Genomic DNA, 21591 nt, shown 5'->3' on the forward strand with positions numbered 1-21591 from the left:
GCAGGGCACCTCTGAGCAAGTAGGATGTCTCTGAGCCTTAGTGGTGGGCGGGCAACGGCCTCACCTGGAATAGGGTGAAATGCGACAGTGCATGTCAGGAGTCCGAGGGGTCTGAGTTTCAGGGAACGTCCACTTGATCCTCCCCCCGTCCTATGCCAACTGGAGGGAGCACAGGGAAGGGGAGGATGCTGAGGTGCTAACTGGCATGGCCACTCACGATGTCCCTCGAAGCTCTGGGACAGAGCTCTGGGCTTGTCAGGGAAGCAGCCCGAGTGGCGAATGAGACGTGGGGGCTGGGGGTTAAGACAGGGGGGAGAGAAACCTGCCGAGAAGAAGACCAGACTCGAGCAGGGCCTCCCAGGCCAGTCTCCGGTCTCCCCACCAAGCTTCGGTTGGGGTCTGTGACAGCAGGAGGAAGCCACCACCGAGGCTCTGGGTCTCCCTTGTTGGTGCACACATGAGATGTAGAGCTGTCATCCTCCAGGGCAGCATCTCCCACCTGGCCGCACGTGCCCGGAGAAACACTGGGGTCAGATGTGCCTGATGGTGCTGCAGGCCCGGGCTCACCCGTGGCAGGTGACTCAGTCTCTGGCCGGTCTCCATGGTGAGGCAGGGGTGCAGCATGCACTCAGAGGTCCCGCCCACCTTTCTGCTCTGCACTCCGAGGCAGTGACTCAGGTCAGCATGGCCCGTGGGTGAACGGGGCTCAGTCCTGCTCAGACCCTCTTCGAGGGGAGACTTGCTGTGTGGCCGTGAGAAGTACAGTGGCCATCAGAGCCTTCAGACCTGCCTCACATTCCGATGGAGGCTTGTGGTCGTCTGGGGTGGCCGCCAGTCCTGGGGAAGGCGAGGGGACCGGAGCCTGGCCGTTTCCTCCCACAGTGGGACTGCTGTGATGGGCAGCGACTGGCATCTGGGAGGGCTGTAAAGCTCCTGTAGGCTCCGCCAGCAGACGGCTCGCACCCAAGTCTGTGTCAGTATCTGCATCTGGGGGCTCCGTGGACTCGCTGTGCCCCTAAACTGAGCTGACACCCTGTCTCTGCATACAGGGAGCACTCAGTGAGGTATATGGGGTCGCCGTCATGGTCTCTGCTCTGGGAAGCAGCGTGAAGTCTTCATAACAGTTCATGACATATTTTAGGGAAATGATCATTTATTGCATCTCAAGAACCTGGAGACGCTGGTCTTGCACACCTTGCTGAGCCACCTCTCCACGGCATCTGTGCAGGGGCGCATCCTCTGTCTGGGGTGGGGTCCCTGGTAAGGACCACCCAGACAGAGCCCCGCTGAGGCCAGAGCCTGGAGAGAGCAATGAGGGTGGCAGCTGGGCCGAGCTTGCTCAGGTTGATCTATGAGGCTGTCCCCAAGAAGGATGGCTTCGATCCCACCCTGGAAGGGTGGCCGGAGCCGCGTGCCCATCCATCTCCTGGGCTGTCAGACAATTCACAGGCGCCTGCCTGGCCAGGAGACAGTCTATAAGCTGCGTCTCTGCCTTGTTGCTCTGGCATCTTGAGTTGTGTTGTACCTGGGGAGCCCGCTGTGCGTCTGACTGTATCTGCAGGGGTGAGGGCAGGCAGCGGGGAGGGGGAGGGGCTCCTGGAGAAATGGGGTGTCACGGAAAGAGCACCATGCCCTGAGATTCTGGTCTTGCTGGGTGACATGGGCCTGGGCCGTACACATGCAGGAAGCAAGAGTAGAGTAGGTGCGCAGTTCTGAGTCTGGGAGGACCAAGGTTCAATCTGAGAACCTAATGAAGCCTGTGCCCCACAAACATGAAGACACAGCCGAACTCCATCCTGCCTCAGGACCTCGTCCAGCTGCCTGAAGGCTCCCCGCCTACCCCTGCACTGGCTCCTTCTAGTCTTGTCTAAGGTGCCAGCCCACCTGTCACCTCAGTAAGGCTACCCTTATCTCTGTTTATTCTCTGGCAGAGCAAGTTGCCTTTTCCTTGAAAGCACTTGTCACCATTTGTAACAATACATCCCCTGGCTGTTTTTTTCACTGTCTGTTCTCTGCTGACTGGTATGCTCTGCCTGAGCAGGAGCTGTGTCCGTCCCCTCCAGAAATGCAGTCCCTGGGTCTGGAGCTTGGAGCCTGGCGGAAAGGTAGAGGGTGGGTGATCAAATGGCAGCCCCGTGTAATCCCAGAATGCACTGCTGCCCTGGGGCAACAGCACAGCCGTGTCCAGCCTCAGTGCAGCCTTGCCTTTGGTGGATCCTGCTGCTCCCTGGCCTGTGGTTCTGTTCCCCAGCTTCTCTGGGAACTTCCCCTTCTTGTGCCCTCTGTGCCCAGCCTGGCCTGGCCCAACTCCAGGCAGTAGACACCTTCTAAAGGACTCGACCCCGCCAACCCGTTCACACCATGGATGAGACTGTCAGCAGTACCGAGATAAACTGTCCCTGAGCCTGGGGGTTGGGGGATTCAAGTCAGGTTTAATTTGAAGTTAGACACGTGACGTACGTGACATTTGGTGCACCGCTGCACCGCTGACCTGCTGGAGGGAGACTGCTCACAGGGTACCCAGGGGAGCACCCGCCTCATCAGGTCCTGCATAGGCACCTGTCTGTCACCTACCAAGTCCAGTGCCTCTGTGCCACAAACCCGAAGGCACCTTGTTCTAATTCAAAACAGCTGTCAGCCTTGGGTGGGGGAACAGTTGGAGGACAGGCAAAGACAGAAGGGAGTGCATGCCGGGGGCTGTGTGGCAGCCCAGAAGTGACACTAGGTGGCCTGGACCTGGGCGGTGGCTAGGTAGGTCGTAGCCTCCGAAATATTCAGACGTGGAGAACAGAGTGAGATACCTTGCTCTCATGGCCTCTAGTCCTCTAGCTTCAATGTGCTTCACGTTTTAGCTTTTTCTTATTTTAGTTCTTTTGACAAAGCAGATGTGCAGACTGTTATTAGATCTGCTGAGGCCCCGACGGGAGGACACACCACCCAGCCACTGAGGACTGAGCCTGAGGGGCACATGTGAGAGTTATGTCCACACTGGTCTCTGCATGTAGGAGTGAAACCTGTTTAATCTGAAAAGGGCTTAGTGAAGTAAAACATTTAGGGGTTCCAGATTCAGGTGTGGCTGGATCCAGGTGTCCAAACATATCCTCAGGAATCTGCCTCTGTCCTTTGGCTCTGCTTTCCTCTCGTGAGGCCAGAACCAGGGAGGCTCCACTGAAATAAGGTGGCTGTCTGCACCGGCTGACTTACATCCAACTGACTCTGCAACAACTGACTCTGCAACCGCTGTAGAGGGGCTGCATATTTTCTCAGAGCTCCAGCAGCAGCCCCTGACTTGGCTCTGATGGAGCTGGCTCGAGCTGCATGCCCACACTCAGAGGATGGCGATGGGTCAACCTCTGCACAGCTACAAGGATAGAGTGGGGCAGGGGCCCCAGAGGGAAATCACGATGGAGTTTCCAGAAGATGTGCAGGGATGGGTGGTGGGCAGGCTCAAACATCAGGTGAAAATCCTCAGCTTAACAGCCAGCACCTGACACTCACTCTCCCGCCCCCTTCCGGTCTCCTCTGGCGTCCATCCTGTGGCCTTTGGCAAGGAAGCACTGCTGCTCCCCTCTCCGGAGGGTGACGGGTTTTCTGACAGAACCCTTGGAGCTTTGACACTCACTCGTCATTCCAGGGTGTGCTTACTTCAAAGATGCGAGCGTGGCACGTGTGCAGGGGGTGGGGGGGTCTTTGTCCGGCTCAGAGCCCTTTGCAGACCCAGGCCGGTTCCCTCCCGCTAGCCACGCCCCCGCCTCGCTGCGCCGGCCAAGCGCACGCGGAGGGCGGCGCGCGGGGGCTCATGGGCCAGCCCGGAAGTGGCTGGCGGCACGTCCGCTCTCATGCCATTGGCTCGAACTCGTCACGTGGCCACGCCTACTGCAAGGGACTCTGGGAACTGGGGCTGGCCTGGTGCGCGGTTGAGAGGAAGAGCGGCCTTCGCGTTGGGCAGTCCACGGGCTCTGACAGGGGCCGCGCGCAGTCCGCACCCAGAAACAGCGGGGCCAGGGTTCCAGCCTCCCGCGCGGACGGAGCCCGGCAGTCTGGGCCCTCCCCTGGCGCCCGCTCCTGGGCCCAGCTTTCTGACCCCTCAGTGCGGACCTCGGAGGTGGAAGAGGCGTCAGCAGCGGAAGGAGCTCGAGGCTGGAAGGTGGGAGACCCGCGCTGTCGTCCCCGCCTTAATTGAGTCGTGTGCCCTGTCTATAGAGAAGGGTGAGGACATTTTATCCCTAGAAGCGTCTGAGCTCTGCCCAGTCCGGTCTCTAGAGGTGGGTGAGGGGCGGGGAGAACTCGCTGGCGGGGAGGGAAGGGACTGACGGAGAGAAGGAGACGAGGACGGAGCCCTGTGCGAGCGATTCGGCCAGTTACTCTATGCGCACAAGTGCTTTTAATTCTCAGGACAACACTGTGAGACGTCACTGCTACAAACTCCCTTTTACAGATGAGGACATTGAGTCTGGAGTGGCGATGTCACTTCACTTCCAAGGTCATACAAGTAGCATATGTCGGAACTGGAATTAGAACTCAGATATTTATGACTCCAGACCCCGTGCTCTAAGCTCGTGAAATGCGGCCCTGGAGCTTCCTAGTAAATCCACTTTCTTTGCCAGGCCTTTGATTCATGATCCCCTCTCTGCTCATAAACACATCGGCCCAGAGAGGTGGAGGGTCCTCCTGCTGTTGATTTAATATTTTGGAAGAAATAGGTTTATGACCAAAATATATTTCTCCGTGTTAAACATTACAACTTCTTTGCGCTTCCCATTTGGCTGAACATTGCTTTATGGTTGGTGTGGCGTGTCTGCAGTGGTTTGGGCTGGGGTCTTCGGGAGGCGCTGCTGCCCCCTTTGAACTCCCTGGCCAGATTCACCCTAGGTCTTGTTGGATCTGTATCTGGATTAATTAGGGGTTGCATTTTGAAGCACGTAACAGAAAACAATCCCATGGACCAAACAGAGAAGAGGTTTCTTTTCTCAAGTAACGAGAACTCTGGAGGATGACTGCAGGTTCAGCCGCTCCGCGATCTCATCGGTGCCCCAGGCTCTCTCCACCTTCTCTCTCCACCTTTCCGAGGGCATGGAATTTGGCAGTTTGCTTATTATCTCATGGCCCCAATATGGCTGCTATACCTCCTGGCATAGCACCCAGGTTCCAGGCAGGATGAAGGGCAAAGCATGAAGGGAACATGCAAAAATCGAAGCCAGTCAAATCTGTTTCCTTTTCAAACGCCCAAAAACCTCACCAGTGTCGTCTTCTGTTATTTTTGTTCATGACTGAATTGCATTGTCACCCTTATCTGCAAGGAAGATTGGGAAGTGAATATTTTTAAACACACTGTTTGCCAACCTGAACATATTTGGAGTTTTATTGGTAATAAAGAGAATTGGTACTGGAGTAGGCCACTGCTGGTATCTGTGACAATCTTCCAAGTGTCTTGTGAAGGTGTCCATTCCCCTTTATCTGCACTGACACCGCGGGCCATAATTATTTCTCTCTTGGACTCTGAAATAGCTTCCTATTTGTATTTCCACATTCCCTCTTGACACCCCCGCCCCCATAATCGATTTTCTACACTGTGGCCAGAGAGATTTTTCTAAAACATAAATCTGACCGTGTCACTCCCCTGCAGGATAATGTATTGAGTTAGTGTATGTGTTTTATTTTTTGCTGCTGTTAAAGGAAAAATGAGAACTATCTGCCTCCTTTCACCAAGTCTCAGCAACTCAAAGCTTCCTGTGCCCCAAGAGAGATTTAGGAGATGCAGGGGTGCTTGGCGCGTGGAGACAGAGGGGCCAGGGTTGGGAGAGCATTCCCCAAAGATTACGGTTGAGGACAGGTGCGGGCTTTGCTACACCTGAATCTTGAGCCCTGACTCCTTGCCGTGCCCTTTGGAAGTGGCTGACTTAGGAGGAGAATGGCCACTGGGCACATCTAGGACAGCAGCCTTGGCAAAGACCCTATGCCGAAGGTTAGGAGGCAGCTTCAAGGGGCCATAAAAAATTGCAAAGTATCGTATATCAGGCAAAGCCAGCCTTGGGGGCATGTGACCTCTGCATTCACTAAAGTGGGCCCTGTGCTTGGATACTGCTTTTCTGTCACCATCCTAAAATTCTTAATCTTTGAACAAAGGACCCCATATTTTTACAAATTAAGTAGCTGGTCTTGATGCCGGTCACAGGTGTGACCCAGGAGCCAGGACTGTGAAAGCTTCCTGGCACCTTTGTACGATCCTTCAGGAGTTGGATAATGATATGAAGCCCAATGATATCTGAGACTGCTTCCTTCCAGGCGAGGACCCGTTCGGATTTCATTTGATTGTTGGGACAAGGGGGAAATGAGGTGATATTTCTGGTGCCTGACTGCTATGGTGGAGGGACTGCAAGCGGGCTGTGCCTTCAGAGGGTTCTTACACTCGGTCGGACACACTCCACTCGCCCAGCGTCTCCTCAAAGGAGTCTGTGCAAAGTCACACAGACACAGCTCCACAGACATCTGGTGACTGAGAAGGGACACTTAGTAGGGGAGTGTGATCCTCCCAGAGGAAGGAGGACTGAGAGATGAAGAGGGGAAAATATGACCTGGGGACAAAATTACACCCCTTTCCACACAGGAAGCCCAGTGGGAAAAAGCAAATATCCTTAGCCAGATTCCGAGGAAAATTCTCTCTGATCGGGTCATGTGCACACGTTGGAACCAGCCACTGTGGCTAGGGGACTAAGGTGCACTGACTGGCTTCTTAAAGCCACGGACACTCTGGGTGTATGAACCAATCGATCATCTTCTTGCACTTGCTGGTTTGTGTCGGGTCTTCTCTGCGTTGGCTTTTCTATTTGTAGGGTTGCTTCACCCAGGATTCAGGTCTCAGGAGTCCTATTTCTTTGCACTGAACCCCCATAAAGATGGCACTGGCTTCCGAAGACCCACTGGTTCTGGATAAAATTGACCCAGCAAAGAGGTCATGGCCAGGACCAGCTTTTATCTGTCCCCTCAAGGACCCTGGAGAAGTGGGCAGAACGCCTCTCAGCTCTGAACTGGCTTGTTTAAAAAGACATTGCTTCCCTCACTTTACCATTCAGTAGGTAAAGATTTAAAACATTAAGTAGGTTATTTTCAAAAAGGACAGCAAAGTTTCAAAACTGCTTCTGTCAGTAAATTTAAAGTACAATAAATAATTTAGGACCCAATTTTCCCTCCACAACAAAGAATTAAGAAGCTTCAGCATCTCAAATATTCTCTTTTAAAAAAAAAAAAAAAAAAATTGCAAATCCGTCCTTTCCTTTCCCGGCCTCAGAATCTGGCAGGAAAGTAACCCATAAGACTCGGGGTTGGGCTGATAATCATGTTTTGGCAGCTGAAATTCTTTCTAGTAAGAAACATTTCTTTTTCACTGGGGTTGTTTTCAGGGATGTTCAAATTTTTCCTCTGTGAGTGAAACAGATGAGATATTTATGGCTATTTTGCAGATGCAAAAGCTGAGACTCAGTGAGCTTATGTGATTTTTACCAGGCATGGAGTATAATCTGAATGAATTCACTGCTAAGACTCAGATTTCTTTTCTCTGAAGGAGAAGGATCCAGCCTCGTTGTAAAGGACCCAACCGTCCGGCAGTGATTCTGGCCGTGATCTGCCCCTGTTCCATTTTGGAGCCCCCGGCTTCTGCAGGACACCAGTACATGACCAGTCACACCCTCTGCGATCCGTAGAGCAGCCCGGGGTAATGCAAAGCCATCTCACAGGTAAGAAAACCGAGGCTTGAAGGTGTGAGCGACTCCCAAGTGGCACTGACACTGCAGGCGGTGGAAGGGGTGGACGGGGCTCGAGGCGACTAGTGATGATCAGCAGCTCTCTGCAAGGCAAGGGGAGAGGAAACAGGGGGACAGTGTTGGCAGCCCATGCTTGCGGGTGAGTCCAGTCCTCGTGTCCCTTGTCATCGTGACATCCCACCCTTGCACCTGATGTGTGTCCCCGTGGATGCTGCGTCATATCTCCTAGTGTTTCTGTTGCATAGATCTATTATCTAAAGTTCCTGGGCATATGAACTTTTTATATTTTACTTTTATCGATATTTCTTTCTCAGTTTTATTGATGTATAACTGACATATAACATTATGTTCGTCCAAGGTGATTTATTGATGTGTATATTTCAAAACCATCACCAGTCAGTTTAGGTGACGTCTGTCTTCTCACATACTTACAGAGTTTTTTATGATGAGAACGTTTGAGATCTATTCCCTTAGTAGCCCTGAGAAAAAGATGTGGGTATATTCGGTTTATTTGGGAAGAGACTCTAGGAAGCAGTGACTGGAGAATGGGCTGGAGGAGGATGTCAGTGAAGGCGTGGCATCAAGGAGACAATGAGAGCAACCTGGGCTGGATCCCAGCAGAGAGCTCTGGAGGACGGGGTGGGTGGAATGGCTGGGTCATCCAGCAGGAGGACAAGGGGCCTGGAGCATCTGTGCCCTATGCTTAGCCATGGCCAGAGCTGCCGCCCCAGGACGAAGCGGGAGGCGTGTGGTACAGGCATGTGAGCGGAGCGCCCCCAGTCCGCTGTGGGGTCTGTTGCTTTACTTCTGAATGCCAGTTATCAGCAGGTACTCTCGCCCCGGTTTGCAATCATGGTACCTCACCCAGCACCCTTTCCTTGACTCTGATAGGGCTTTGGGCTCAGGGAGAGCCTGACCCTCTTTACGTAATCTGAAGACTCTCATCTGTGGAAATCCTTTCCCCAACACCCTAGACATCAGAATCTGAGCTTCCCGCAGGGTTACCTATGGTGGTGATGCTGTCGCTCTCAGCAGCCCGTGCTTCTCAGACGGGGAGCCTGCTGGGTCACAGGGAGCCTGCAGACAGTTTTCTTAGGGTTCAAAGCATGTGAAGCTAGTTGTAAAGGGTCTTGAAACACATAGAACCACTGGCCGGCATTTCAGATGCGTAGGGTTGTCATACAAACTCTCGACCTCTGGCTTTCTTGAAATTCCGAAGATCCGGGAAAGCTGGGACCATAGTCCTACTTGGTAGCAGTGGGCAGGAGCTGAGGCAGCTGCCTCCTTGGTCACCCATCCTTCCCGGTTACGGTGCCCAATGTGGTCCCTTACTCAGGCAGATCACGTGCTCACTCACCTGGGCGCTGGGGCTACTGCCCTGGCCCGCCTGCCTCAGCTGACTGTGTCGCCCCTGCCTCACTTCCCTGCCCGCGTATTCGCTTGTCCACTGGAACTGGGTGCCACCCTGTCCTTCCGTCCCTTTACTCTGGGTTTTGCTGGCCTCCTCTACCAAGGCTGTAGGACTCTGCTTCCTGTCCTTATAGCGGCTTGCTGAAGTCGGGCTGTGGAGACAGAGATTGGGATATTCCCACACACGGGACCGTAAGCGCCACTTGCCACCGGGCTCCTGCTGCCTCTATCCACGAATTACTGTGGACAAGTTTGGATTTTCATGCTGGCCAAACTAGGGCCTGAGCCAGAGGGCACTTGGATTGCGTATGTCAGGCTGTGGAAAAAGCACTAGGGCCTTACCTGTCACCCGAATTCCTATTTCATCCACGTAGCCTTCCCCACTTCCCACCAGCCCATGCTGCCAAAGTCCCAGCATACTTTGCCGACCTGGATCCCATAAGGTCATTAGCACTGAACACATCATCACTGTCACCCTCCTTCCAGCTGGCTTTGTTGTCATGGGATTCCGCGGAGGTGCAAACCACGTAAGAATTCTCTTTCCGGGCTTGAGCCCAGCTAATTAGATCGGTTTTGAGTGTGGTGTCAGAGAAGATGACAGTGACAATCCAGCAAGCAGTCACTTTTCTCTAGCATTTTTTATTGATAATTGTTTTTTTTCTTCTCTGTGCCTTTTATTATTTTTTTTTTAAAGGAGGAGGGGTTGTCAGGAGTAGGCAGTCCCAGGTGTTTAACACTTTTGAGTATCATTTGTTTCATTGATTTGAGATTTTGCGGTGGGAAAGAATTAAGGCAGAGAAAATGATTTCTAAAAGCTTGATCCACTTGGCATCTCTCCTTGGACAATACAAATGGCACATGATCAAATTCCTTCTAGGTAGGAAATGACTGGTACAAGCACAGAAACAGAGGAGTCACTGGACTTTGCAAGTTGTTAGCTGGGTAGAGTTTGTTAGAACTGTAGAATCAGAAGGTTGTCAATGACCCAACCCTGCCTTTTGCAGAAGAAAAAAAGAGGAAAACAAATCAAAAACAAAAACAAAAATCTCTAGGTTCAGTGAGAGGAATAGAATTGTATTCGTTCATTCTTTCGTTAGTTAAACCAGTCCAGCATTCATTGACACCCAGTATGTGGCGTTCCTGGTGGGTGGGGACACAGAGATGGAAGTTACTCCATCCCCAGAGAGCTGACTTTCCAACTTGGGGGGCTGGATAGCAGTGAGGTGTTGTGGTCCGTACACAGGATTTGTGGGAAGACCTGCCTGGTTCTGACACCAGTCCTGCTTTTTCCTGGCTCCCGAATTGGAACTACCTGCTCAAGTGTTCTCATGTTACCCCGTCTGTAGGACAGGCATGAGAGTGTCTGCCTTTGAGGGTGTGTCGTGAGTGTTAACGGCAATTTTGGTAAATGGCCTGATACACAGGAAGCTCAGGAACTAGCGAATATCAAAGTAGACAGTCCCAGTGGAAAGCAGTATGCTTGGTAGTGTGTGGGGGCGCCCTGGGTCCACTGGGGGTGTCCGGGGTGTCTTCAAGAACAAGGGGACCCGAAGGCCTGTCATGCAGAGCGGGGGTGTGGCGGATGGTGCGTGACCAGTGTGGGTGAGGAGGAACGCTGGAAGAGGGAGGAAGGGGAGCGGTGAGGGCAACGAGGGCACGATGGCGGCAGGGACCAGGCATCGCGGGTGGGTGACAGGGAGGGTCTGAGGTTGGTGCTCATTTCCTGGTCCGAGTCCCTGGTAGGCGACAGTGCCATCCGTGTGGCAGGCATGGCAGAGAAGGAAGGGTGGAGGGGGCGGAGGGGTGCCACTGTCAGTGGGTGGGCTTTGTGGTGCTGGTGGACTTCCAGCGGGAGCCGTCTGGTGGGCGGTGGGGATGTCTGGCCAGAGCTGAAGGCTGAGGCCTAGAGCGTCCTCAGCACGTGGAGGCGACTGAGGAAAGAGGTGAGGACAAGACCCCCTGAGGAAGGGGCCGAGGGGGGAGGGAAAAGGCCCCTCGGTAGAATCCCAGGGGACAAGGCGTGTGGGGCTTGGCTGAGGACAAGCCAGAGGAGGAAAGTGAGGCGGTGACTCTCAGACCAGAAGAAACTAATTCATCTGGGATACCGAGAAGCTGGGCAGTTAGCAGCCGTCAGCATGGCTAGAACCAGGATCTCCATTTGTGTAATGTAATTAACGACATAACGTGACGTAACGTGACACGTACCGTAACGTAACATACAGAATAGGATGTACACGGTTTTCTCCTTTTCTTTCCTCCTCCCTGTCCTGCATCCTGGGCAGAGTTCATCCCTGGGTTGGCACAGGTGGCCTCGGTCAGCTCCAGGCTTCCATCCTCTCACGTTCCGTCCCAGTAGACAAGAGTAGGACTCAGGCACCCCGTCAGAAGTCCCGAGCTTTCACTTAGGTCTCGCACCCCACACGATCAGTCAGGCCAGACCGCGATGGTAGGAGTAAGCCTAGCACTGCCTGCTGCTGAAAATGAGTGAGGGATGGTTTTTTTTTAAAGTGAGAAAAAAGGGTGCTGGCCAGGCAGAAACACAAGATGTCGTCCTGGGGAGTAGGAGGACACATCTTAAAGTGAACAGTCGGCTGAGTTTGCATTACGAAAACCTGAGCACGTTCTCCTTTGTTTTCTCATTTTGCCCCAGACTGTGAGTAAGTTTGCCCCAGATAAGTCTGGGTTGCTGGGTGTCTGGGGACCACAGGGCAGCCAAGGCCCTGTCTTCAGGAGACAGCGCTCATTGCTGCTCTATTTTCATAAAGAGGAGGAAAAAACCTCCCAAGTTTTTACACTGTTTCAGAGCAAACATAACTGTGACTCATGCTTCACAATTTATGTAGCCGACTTCACATACTTTTGACAGTTCTATCATGTTTCCGCCGCTGTGAAATATTTGTTTTTCTCCGTGGAGCGGGTGCTGAGAACCACTTGCTTCTCGATTACTCCGACTCTGCAGGGTTTCTCAGCCTCAGCCCTCTGACACGGGGGCGAGGAGGTTCTTTGTTGTGGGGTGGGGGGCTGTCCTGTGCGCCGTAGGGAGTTCAGAAGCAGTCCTGGCCTCTACCCACCAAATGCCTGTAAAAGCCCCCAGCTGTGACAACCAAAAATGTCTCCAGACGTCGTCAGGTGTCCCCTGGTGGGCAGAATGGCCCCTGGTTGAGAACCACTGCTCACAGGGCAGTCTAGTCATGGAATGTATTCGGAAGGCCATCCACGGGGATGGGGCCGGCCGGGAAGGACAAGCGCGCAAGACTGCCGCCTTGGTCCTTGGCGTACGTCGAATTTGATGGGGCACCTTGAAGACCATCTGCCACAGTCCTTCCTTTTCTCCCCTCAGATCTCAGGAGAAGGAAGACACAGGGGCCTCCCTCCGCAGCAGGATAATTAAAACCTAGGTCTAAGATGAGATACTCATAATAAATAGGAGCCCGTTGTTGCTCTTCAGTCTGTGATGGGAGGGAGCCTGCTGTTTATAAATAGCACAGTTGGCAGCAAACCCTCTGAAAAACAGTCAACATGCCAGTGTCAGAGGAAGACGTGTCCCACGCTTTAGACACTGAAAACAAATACCGTGAGTCGAAAATAAATGGCAGTATTAGCATAAAGGGAGTCCCTAATTAACTAGCGACCGTCCATTACTGCAGCCTTCAATTCATTAAATTGCATAATTACATAAAAACTCAGTTGATGTTCAATTCAGGCAGTGTATCTGGTATTGTCTCCTCAATAATTGGTTCTATAATTGTCAGTTTGACGGGGCAATTAAAAATGTTTGAAGACACAGTGTCGGTTTCCCTGGGTGAGGCTGCCCTTCGCAGGACACACCAGGGAAAACCTCCATCTGGGCTGTGTTTCCATCCCAGCTCCTGAGCAAAGAGGGGACGGGCCAGGCGAGAGGGCTCAGAAGCCAGCGGTGTGCAGCGCTCCGGGGAAGTGATGGCATCTGGGTGAATTGAGTGAGGGGCCCCAGCTTTACTATGGGGACGTGGAGGAGGCAGATGGAGGAAGCCAGCAGCAGGGGTCACGTGTGATTTTCGGACTTGACTCTGCAGGCGTCCACATTCGGTGCTGGGTCCTGATGGTGGGGGCCACAGTGTGGGTTTCCAGCGTCAGGCTGGTTGGAATCCTCCCGTCCTAGAGTTTCGGTGGAGTTTGGATTAGAAGTTCCATGGACGCTCAGCAGCATGGCAGCAGTGTCCCCTGAGGGAAGGCTGTGGCCAGGGCAGACAAGAAATATTTCACAAGAGTCTGCACTGGCCACAGCCTTCCCTCAGGGGAGGCAAGTATTTGATGTCAGCTACTCCTCGTTCAGTCTCTGCCTCCAGCTCTCTCTCGAAGTAGGTCTGGGCCCTTTTGTATAAATGAGGGTATTTGTGAGAGGGCTTTGAATTTATTTATCAATTTACACTTTATTTATCATTATTCATCATCTCTCATCTATTTATCTAATCTGTCATCTATGCATCTGTCATCTACTTCTATCTATGTCAGTTGACTTTGTATCTGTCATCTATCTTGTCTGCCTATCTGTCTGTCTGTCTATCTATCTATCTGTCTGTCTATTATCCATCCATCCATCCATCCATCACCTACCTACCTATCTATTTCTATGCAGGACATAGATTCCTATGTGAGAGGAAGAAAAGACAGGAGTCTGTCTCACCATAGGTTATAGAGTGAAAGGATTTGGGACAGAAATCACCTTTAACTCACATGATTGTCGGTGGGTTGCCTTTCTTTGACGGATGAATGCACTGGTTCTGGGGGTCAGACTAGGCTTTGATCTTGGGCCTGAGTCATATTTGCTCTGAGTCATTCATGCCACAGCCTCACAGTCTCCTCTTTTTAAACCTGGGATTAGTTCATCCTTTCTGCAAGCGACTGTTGATTATCTCTATGGCCTGTTTTAGGTGCTTGGGGTACATCCCAGAATAATGCAAACCCAAATCTCTATTCCCTTGGAAGTTACTTACTGGCATGTGGAGGTAGATAATGAGTCACAAATACGTTAAATTGTAAGTTAAGTGCCATGTGAAAGTAGAGCAAGGTGAGGGAGATGAAGCCTGGTGGGTGGGTACGATTTTAATATTGGAATGCTTAATTTACCACTTAAAAGAAGGCTTGCAGTCAGCCTCATTAAGAAGGTGAGATTTGAGCAGATGGACTGTATGAGGGGAGTGAGCCATGTGGCTCTTTGGCGGTGGAGCCCCAGGGCAGGGGCCAATTTGCAGAACAAGGAGGAGCCAGTGGGGTGCAGTGAGCAAAGGGAGGGGAGTAAGAATGGGGTTGGACAGGTCATGAGGAACTTGGTCCCACAGGGGCTTGTAGGCCGAAGCAAGGAACTTGGCCTTCACGCTAAGCACAGTCAGAAGCCAGGAGAGGGCTTCAAGCAGAGGGCTTACATGCTATGTCTTATGCTTTAGGCAAATCCCTGTGAGTGAATTATCCTCAGAAAATTCTAGGAGGGTATGAGTGACATCAAGGAGACCAGTTCAAAGACCATTACAATAATTCAGGCAAGAGAGGACCAATCACGATAATGGTACTCATCTCACAGGGTTGTTGTAGGGGTTGATGAAGTTGTGTGTGCGTAAACTTGGAAGTTTGTCCTGCATAATGTAAGGATGCAGCGAGTGGCAACGCTTACTACCGAAATGCGACCTCGCGTTGGGACTGGGCCACGTGGAGCCCTGGAATTTACTCAGGGTTTAACTCTTCCTTTTTAATTTTGGAAAAATTTCCCAGGTGATTCTACTTTGCATTTCAAAGTTACACTAATGGTCCAGTATGTTTATACAAATTACGTTCAGCTGTATATCTGTGCACATTCTCTAGAGAGGGTTATATAATGTTATTGAAATAATAGAATGGCCCAATTACTGTAGTGTATTACCAATATAAAATATATTCAGTATTTCTTTATTAAAGCTGATACTGTATAGCTCTTCGTTTTCTGAAATACTTTGTTCCCAGAGAAGCATAGAAGATGCAAATAATATACAAAGTCATTTCTTCTTTCTCATCACCTTTTAATAGCTTTGCCACATCTAAAGGTGCTTTACTCTGGTATCTAGTAAGATTCCAATGGTCTTATTAGGCAGCTTTTATTCCTTTAGCCTCTTAAAGTTAGATACTTCAAAACCCATGCCTCTCATATAGCCCATCTTTGCAAAGTTTTTTATAACTAGGGATGATAGCGTAAACACAAATTTTCTTACAAAATGGTATGTTTCCCCTCCTCAAAAAAAAAATAAAAACATATTTCCAGGCAGATTCCAAATGATTCTTACAATTTCCGTCCTCCAGCCACAAACTATCAAAAAATCTTGTTTTTATTTGAGGGCAGTTAGGGAAAGCAGAGCGAATAAAAAGAGGGTATCATTTCCGTTTCAGAGCATCTCGGTCAATTGTCTAGAGTTGTCTAGAGTTTTGTCAACTTAAAGCCCAATTAAACATCTCTAATCAAAAGATTGATTGCAAAGAAAAATGCTACCACCTGTTTGCTTTTTCTACTGAGATGTATAGAAACCTGAAGATGAGATGAGAGATCTACATAAGGACTCAATAAACCTGGTTATTGCTCAGTAAGAAATAGCTACTTAATTATTATTCTAGCCGAGACTGTGAATGTGCAGTGGGAATGCCCCCAATTTCACATCTTTCTTTTGACCCCCATTTCTCATGTTGCATATTTTTCTCATTTAAAATGCTCTGCCTTCCCTCTGTACCCTGAGATCCAGTGCTGAGGGGCACGGTGCTCTGTCCGGGGTCCTGGTACTCAGTGCTCAGGTGTCAGGGACAGGGTTACTGTGGGGTGATGCTCCCCAGGGAGACAGACATTCGCTTGGGTTTCCTGGGAGGCAGTTTCCCGTCTCACGTTCTTCTCTTCGCAGCTTGGTTTCCATTTGCTTCTGAATTTCTCAGGCCTTGGGAAACCTTTCCTTAGATGTGAGCACAAATGCTTCCTGTGGCCTTCCCCTTTCCCGTGCAGTGAGTCTTCCTCTGCTTCTTCTGACAGTCCATGTCAGTGTCCCTCTGGCACCCCCTGCTCCTTTTATGTGGATTCTGCCCGGATTTCAAAACTCAGAGCTGCCTCTCAAATTGGCCCCAGACCTGCTCTCCCACACGCAGGGCGAAGGCTATTTACTGCGGTCTGTTAGCATCTGCCTTGTCTGCTCTTCCTTTTATTTCTCTTTCCTACTGTTTTGGTTCTGACTACAAAATAAAACCTTTTTTTCCTATCTCATTTATTAGAAGTTCTTTCAGAGTCCAAACTAAACTTGCCTTTTTATCTCTGTTCTGTCTCTTGGGTTCGAGATACCTGCTGAAACCGTGAGAGCAATCCCAGCCACAGTATCAGGTGTCATCTGTGCTCGTCATCAGCCAAGCACTGAGTTAAGCACCTTATTTGGGACTTACTGTCCCTACTTTGCAGATGCAGACATGTAGGCTCAACCAGTAGAACAAGATATTCTCTTGACAGTGACAGCCCCCATCCCATTTGTGGGTTCATTTCTAAAGTCTTGCCCCCTGCGTGCTGACACGTACCCTCTGGGTCACCCCAGCCCACCATCCTGAGTAGGGCTGAGTAGGGCGTTAGCACCTCAGATGCACATAAACCAAAAGAGCAAGAGGAGGAGAGGGGCCCGAGGTAGGGTGTCCACGCCGCGCCCCCGCCCCTGGCGCTAGCCCGTAGCCCTGGCCGAGTTAGGGCACACCTGGCCTGACTCACCCCTCCACGGAAGCCAGTGAGGTGTCCCACCAGCTGGGACATGGGCTCGCTCTTCAGGGACTTTGGGACACAGCTGTGAGACCACGTGTAACCCTTCTGTCTGCTGAACTGCCGCAGGTGTTAGCGTGGTGGTGGGAGGCGGGTCTTGGCAGGTATCCAGAGCTGCCAGTTCTAGTCTGTCATCTCCCATGGATGGCGGCACCCTTCCTGGTTCCCTGGGGGGTGCGGTCTGCAGTTTACACAGCCAAGTGCCAGCCACCTGGCCGACGGGCACTGTCAGAGGTCGAGGGGTGCCGATAGGGTCCAGCCGGGACGCAGCACGCCCGGTGCTCGCTCTTACAGTCCTTTTGCCTCCTCTCAGGGTTCCCGGGGGGTCATCACACAGAGGACAGAGTCAGCAGCCCAGAGGACACCACTCTGATCTCAATGACCCAGTGGTCGGTCCCAGTTGGGTGAGGGGCACTCCGGAATCCCAGATTTACAGAAAGCCAATCCCAGTAAGGATAAAAAGGGAGACCTTCTGTGGGGGAACGGGGGGAGAAAGGCACTTTCAAAGTGAGCCTTTCTACTTGTTTGGTCCTCGTGCTAGACGGTTCACCCATATCACCCTGGCCCAGCAGTGGCCTTGGTTCAGATTCCAGCCACAGTGACCGGTTTGTGTCTTTGCTGGCGCCCTCTACGTGGCAGGAAGGCTGCTGTCTGCTCCGCCATGCCACCTCCAGTGCCCAGCTCAGGATGAGCATGCACAGGTCCCGTGACTGCCGGTTGGATGAATGCACAAGAGAGTGAAGGGGTGGCCTGGGACGGGTTTTCTCAGTCTCGCCAATAATGCCAACTCTGAAGCCCAGGTCTCTATGACTTCGGGCGTCACTTACACCTCTGGTTCTCCAGTTGCTCACCTGAAGTGAAATGGTAATAGCACTGACGTCAGAAGGCCGTCTGAAGCTCACTTAACCACGTGTTTAGTTCTTGGGAATATCTGGTTAGCAACCAATATCCATTATCATTAACCCTAAAAAAATAAAACTACAAAATGTTACTGAATAGGTCATTAAAAGGATACGAGAAATAGCACGTTTTATCATTAGTTCATCTAGAAAGGACATTTTCACATAAAACATTGAGAAAGGGCATCATCTCAGTGATGATCGTTCCTTTAGGTTTTTAATTAATCTAACTTTATGAGAGTTTTCGACGCTGTCTTGATTTTAAAAAAATCGTCAAGGACTAATAGAAACATTTTTCAGTGGTCTACATATTGTTTCTCTCCCAGGACCACTGGACTGGGCTGCTTCTTTCTGAAAGGACCGACATAAGGCAGGGACTTGGCATCTCTGTCCTCTTAAGAGGAGCCCTGGGCCACGTGGCCCTGCTTGTAGCTGGGCAGGTCATGGTCACTGCTGCCTCTGGGGGTCTCTGGACAGGACTCTGTCTTGACTTAACCAGGAGAGTTCTTTGTCCCTTATCGTGACACCTTGGCCACGCATATGTACTCTAGAGGTATTGCTCAGTCAGAATTGTCTAGAACACGCTCTACTCCCGGCACTGTAATGGGTGCTAAGGAGGCTCCCGGGATCATCTGGTGGCTTGATGGGGCTGGATGAATAGCCTTATCAAACGCCTAGGGGTTGTCTCCATGTGAGCTGGTGACAGATGTGTGTCCCGACCATACATGAGGCTGCTCTAGACCCATTCAGGTTACGATCACTGGATTCCCAAGTGCAGCGAGAGAGGGCAGTTCTCCTTACACCAGACTTTGCAAGTTTATGACGATATCCCCTATGACACAGTCCTGTTGGCCAAAGCAAGTCACATGTCTGAGCTCAGAGTCAGTGTTGTGGGGGATGGCCAAGGGCCTGGCCACAAGGGGACATGGACAGATTCAGACCACCTGAACAACCCACTGTGCTGGTTAGAGCAGGGTGCTATTTTTGAGAGCAGAACCATTTCCCTCAGTTAAAACAGCTTATTTGTGGCAGAATTGGGGCCAACTCCACGTCCAGTGATTTCTCTAAAATGGTTTAACGTTTAAGACCATGGGCTCTGGGTGTAGACTTCCTGAGTTCAGATCTCAGCTCTGCCACTTACTAGAACTGTGTCCTGCGGTGTGACCTCTCCTCCCTACCTTCCATCCCTGCTCTGCGCTGTAAAGATAAGGAATCCCTCAGATGTGGGTTCTAGTTAAATTGGCAGGTAATTGTCACTGCGGGACAAATGTGGCTGGAACAGCGTGCCCACGAATCTCCCCATGAAGGTCCCATGTCACCTCCAGTGACTGGTGGGTCCTGGTGCTGAGTAGAAGGCTAGAGACTCGGCAGGTAAGTGCAGAAAACCCCTGAGCTTCGTAGCATTGCCTTGCGATAGGACGACACGGGTCTAAGTGCAGGTGCTCATTCTCCTGGGGCTTTGGGGTGTGTGCCTCTGCCTCAGTGGTGACATTTGTTAATGACAAGTGATGGGAATTTCCTCCAGAACAATTGCAATGAAAATTTTAAAAAAAGAAAAGGAACATTTTGAACCACTAAGCTAGCCGCCCCAAATCTCTGGCTTTGGTTTTGGTATGTAAAACTTTTCATCAGACATGCGTTTTTTATGAAAGAATGAGAAGCATGGGGCGGAGAACATCCCTGTGCAGGAGACAGGGCTGCCCTGGGAACTGGATCAGCAGCCAGTCCCAGGGAGCAGGCCAGTTCTGGGGGCACAAAGCCAGGCGCCAGGGGCAAGCAGTGTCCGGGAGGGCCAGGTGAGTCCAAAAAAGGCCAGCGAGGTGCCTGTGGACAGTGGCTAGCGCCTGCCTCAGGGTCAAGGACTTGAGACGTTCAGCTACTCAGGGTGCTAAACCACGGCCAGTGCACTGTGCTGACAGACAAGCCATGCAGGCAGAGTGCTCAGCCCACCCACATTTCCTTCCCCCTCCTGGAAAGTTCCCTGCGGCCAGGCTGAGTGTCCGGAACCGTGACTCTAAGCCTCTCAGTCTCACTAAACCCCGACGCCGACCCCGGAGACACTGGAGGCACGACTCACCGGAAGCGGGATGGAGCCTCAGACGGCTGAGCCTTAGGCCTCCTGACTGTCGTCACGGAGGAGGGACCATCCCAGCGGTCGGGCATCTCGCAGAAGTGGTGTCTTCTGTGGCTTCTAGAGGGGAATCAATGTCCTGGGGCTAACATGCCTGGTCCTGTAAGAGCAGACGCCGGCCAGGCGTCCCACTGGCCGTCTGAATGGAATGCTTTGGAGCTGCTTGGGAGCGAGATGAGCACGGGCTGGTTGTGTGGGCTTACTTCTCAGCTGCCACCTCCCATGGTGGCCATGATCCTTTTCCTTCGACCTAGAATCCTTAGAGGAGACCCCAGCTCTTCCTCTTGGAAATGGATCCTGCCGCGACTATTGTAATTTGGGGGTGTTTGCAGGGACATGGAACCAGGAGTGCTCCCACACACGTTTGTGCAGTGGTCCCGAGGAGGACACTGGAGGAGAACCCGGTGTGCCGCTGAGGAGGCCCTTGGCAAGCCTCTGCTCCATCCGGGGGGATCAGTGTCCCATCTGTAGGTCAAAGGTGTTGGCCTGCATCCTGGGTCCTGGCGGCCAACTCTTATGCCAACAGGGGACACACAAATGGCAATGAAACAGGCCTGTGGTAGGTGCACTTACTGCATGCGTTGGCCAGATTAGGGGACAATGGCACAGTGAGGGTGTGACCAGCACCACCTCAGCGCCAGCCTTGTTCCCATGCAGGAGTGCAGGCCTGGAGTTCAGGAAGCTTCTGGATTCTCCAAGAGAAGCCAGTCATCTGGGTTGTGTGAGAAATCTCCAAATCTGTGTGGGCCTAATGCTTTCTGAAACACTGCGGAAACCACGTGATCTCATCCAGTAGCTTAATTTCGACCACAGCCGCCAGTTTCCGTCCTCTGGGCTGGCTGCCCTGCCTTCCACGTTCTTTGGTCTGTAGCCCACTGATAGTTGTCAGGGGCGGAGTTCCCGAGAGCTGTGGGCAACTTTCCATGGTTGTTATTCCACTGAGCGGTTTGGGCAAGTCTCTTCACCTCTCGCCTGAAAAATGGAAAACTGTGAGATCTGCCTCGTCAGGCTGGTGGGAGAATGATAGGGGTAGTGTATCTGCACTACCCTGCCGGGCACAGCCATGACTTATCCCTTCGTCCCTTCATCCCTCCTTCAGTCCTTTCTTTTGGGGTTTTATGGACTCATTTCGCCACTCGATAAATAATAATTAGGCGCCTACTGAAGAACAGGCACTGTGCCAGGTGCTGGAGATGCAGTGTGAGCCAGCTCAGCAGGTTCTCTGGACTCGTGGAAATATGAATCACAGTGCCAGCCGCTGTTACTGAATGCTGATTGCAGGCCAGGCACCATGCTTGGTGCTTCACAAGCATTAACCCTTCCATGCGTGCGATAGCCCCGTAAGGTATCTTCCGTTCCTCCTACTTTAACAGATTAGGAAAAAAAGGAGACCGTCCAAGGGGTAAATGGCTTGCTTTGGGTTACACAGCCAATAGCGGAGGAGCTGGGTCTTGAACCTAGTTCTGTCTGGCCTAGCGATTTAAAAACCCATGACTGCAGGCTGGTGGGGCGGGTGAGTAAACTAACCGTACAGAGGACAGTGCAGCAGGGACTGGAGAGGGGATTTTGGGGAGTAGGTCCACAGAGGGGCACTGTTCCATTTGGGAG

The 21591-nt window shown here is 51.8% G+C and overlaps 1 long non-coding RNA gene across 1 annotated transcript in view; it reads left to right on the plus strand.

The window, feature by feature from the left end:
• The window catches only part of LOC120584522 (uncharacterized), a 125611-nt gene that overhangs the window by 51428 nt on the left and 52592 nt on the right, over positions 1-21591 (plus strand). Inside the window, exon 2 of the long non-coding RNA XR_005648059.1 lies at positions 7562-7733. This is a non-coding gene — a long non-coding RNA (uncharacterized LOC120584522). The remainder of the gene's footprint in view (positions 1-7561; positions 7734-21591) is intronic.

This window comes from Pteropus medius, unplaced genomic scaffold (genome assembly GCF_902729225.1).
Source record: "Pteropus medius unplaced genomic scaffold, Ma_sr-lr_union100, whole genome shotgun sequence".
In the NCBI taxonomy this organism is placed as follows: Eukaryota; Metazoa; Chordata; class Mammalia; order Chiroptera; family Pteropodidae; genus Pteropus; species Pteropus medius.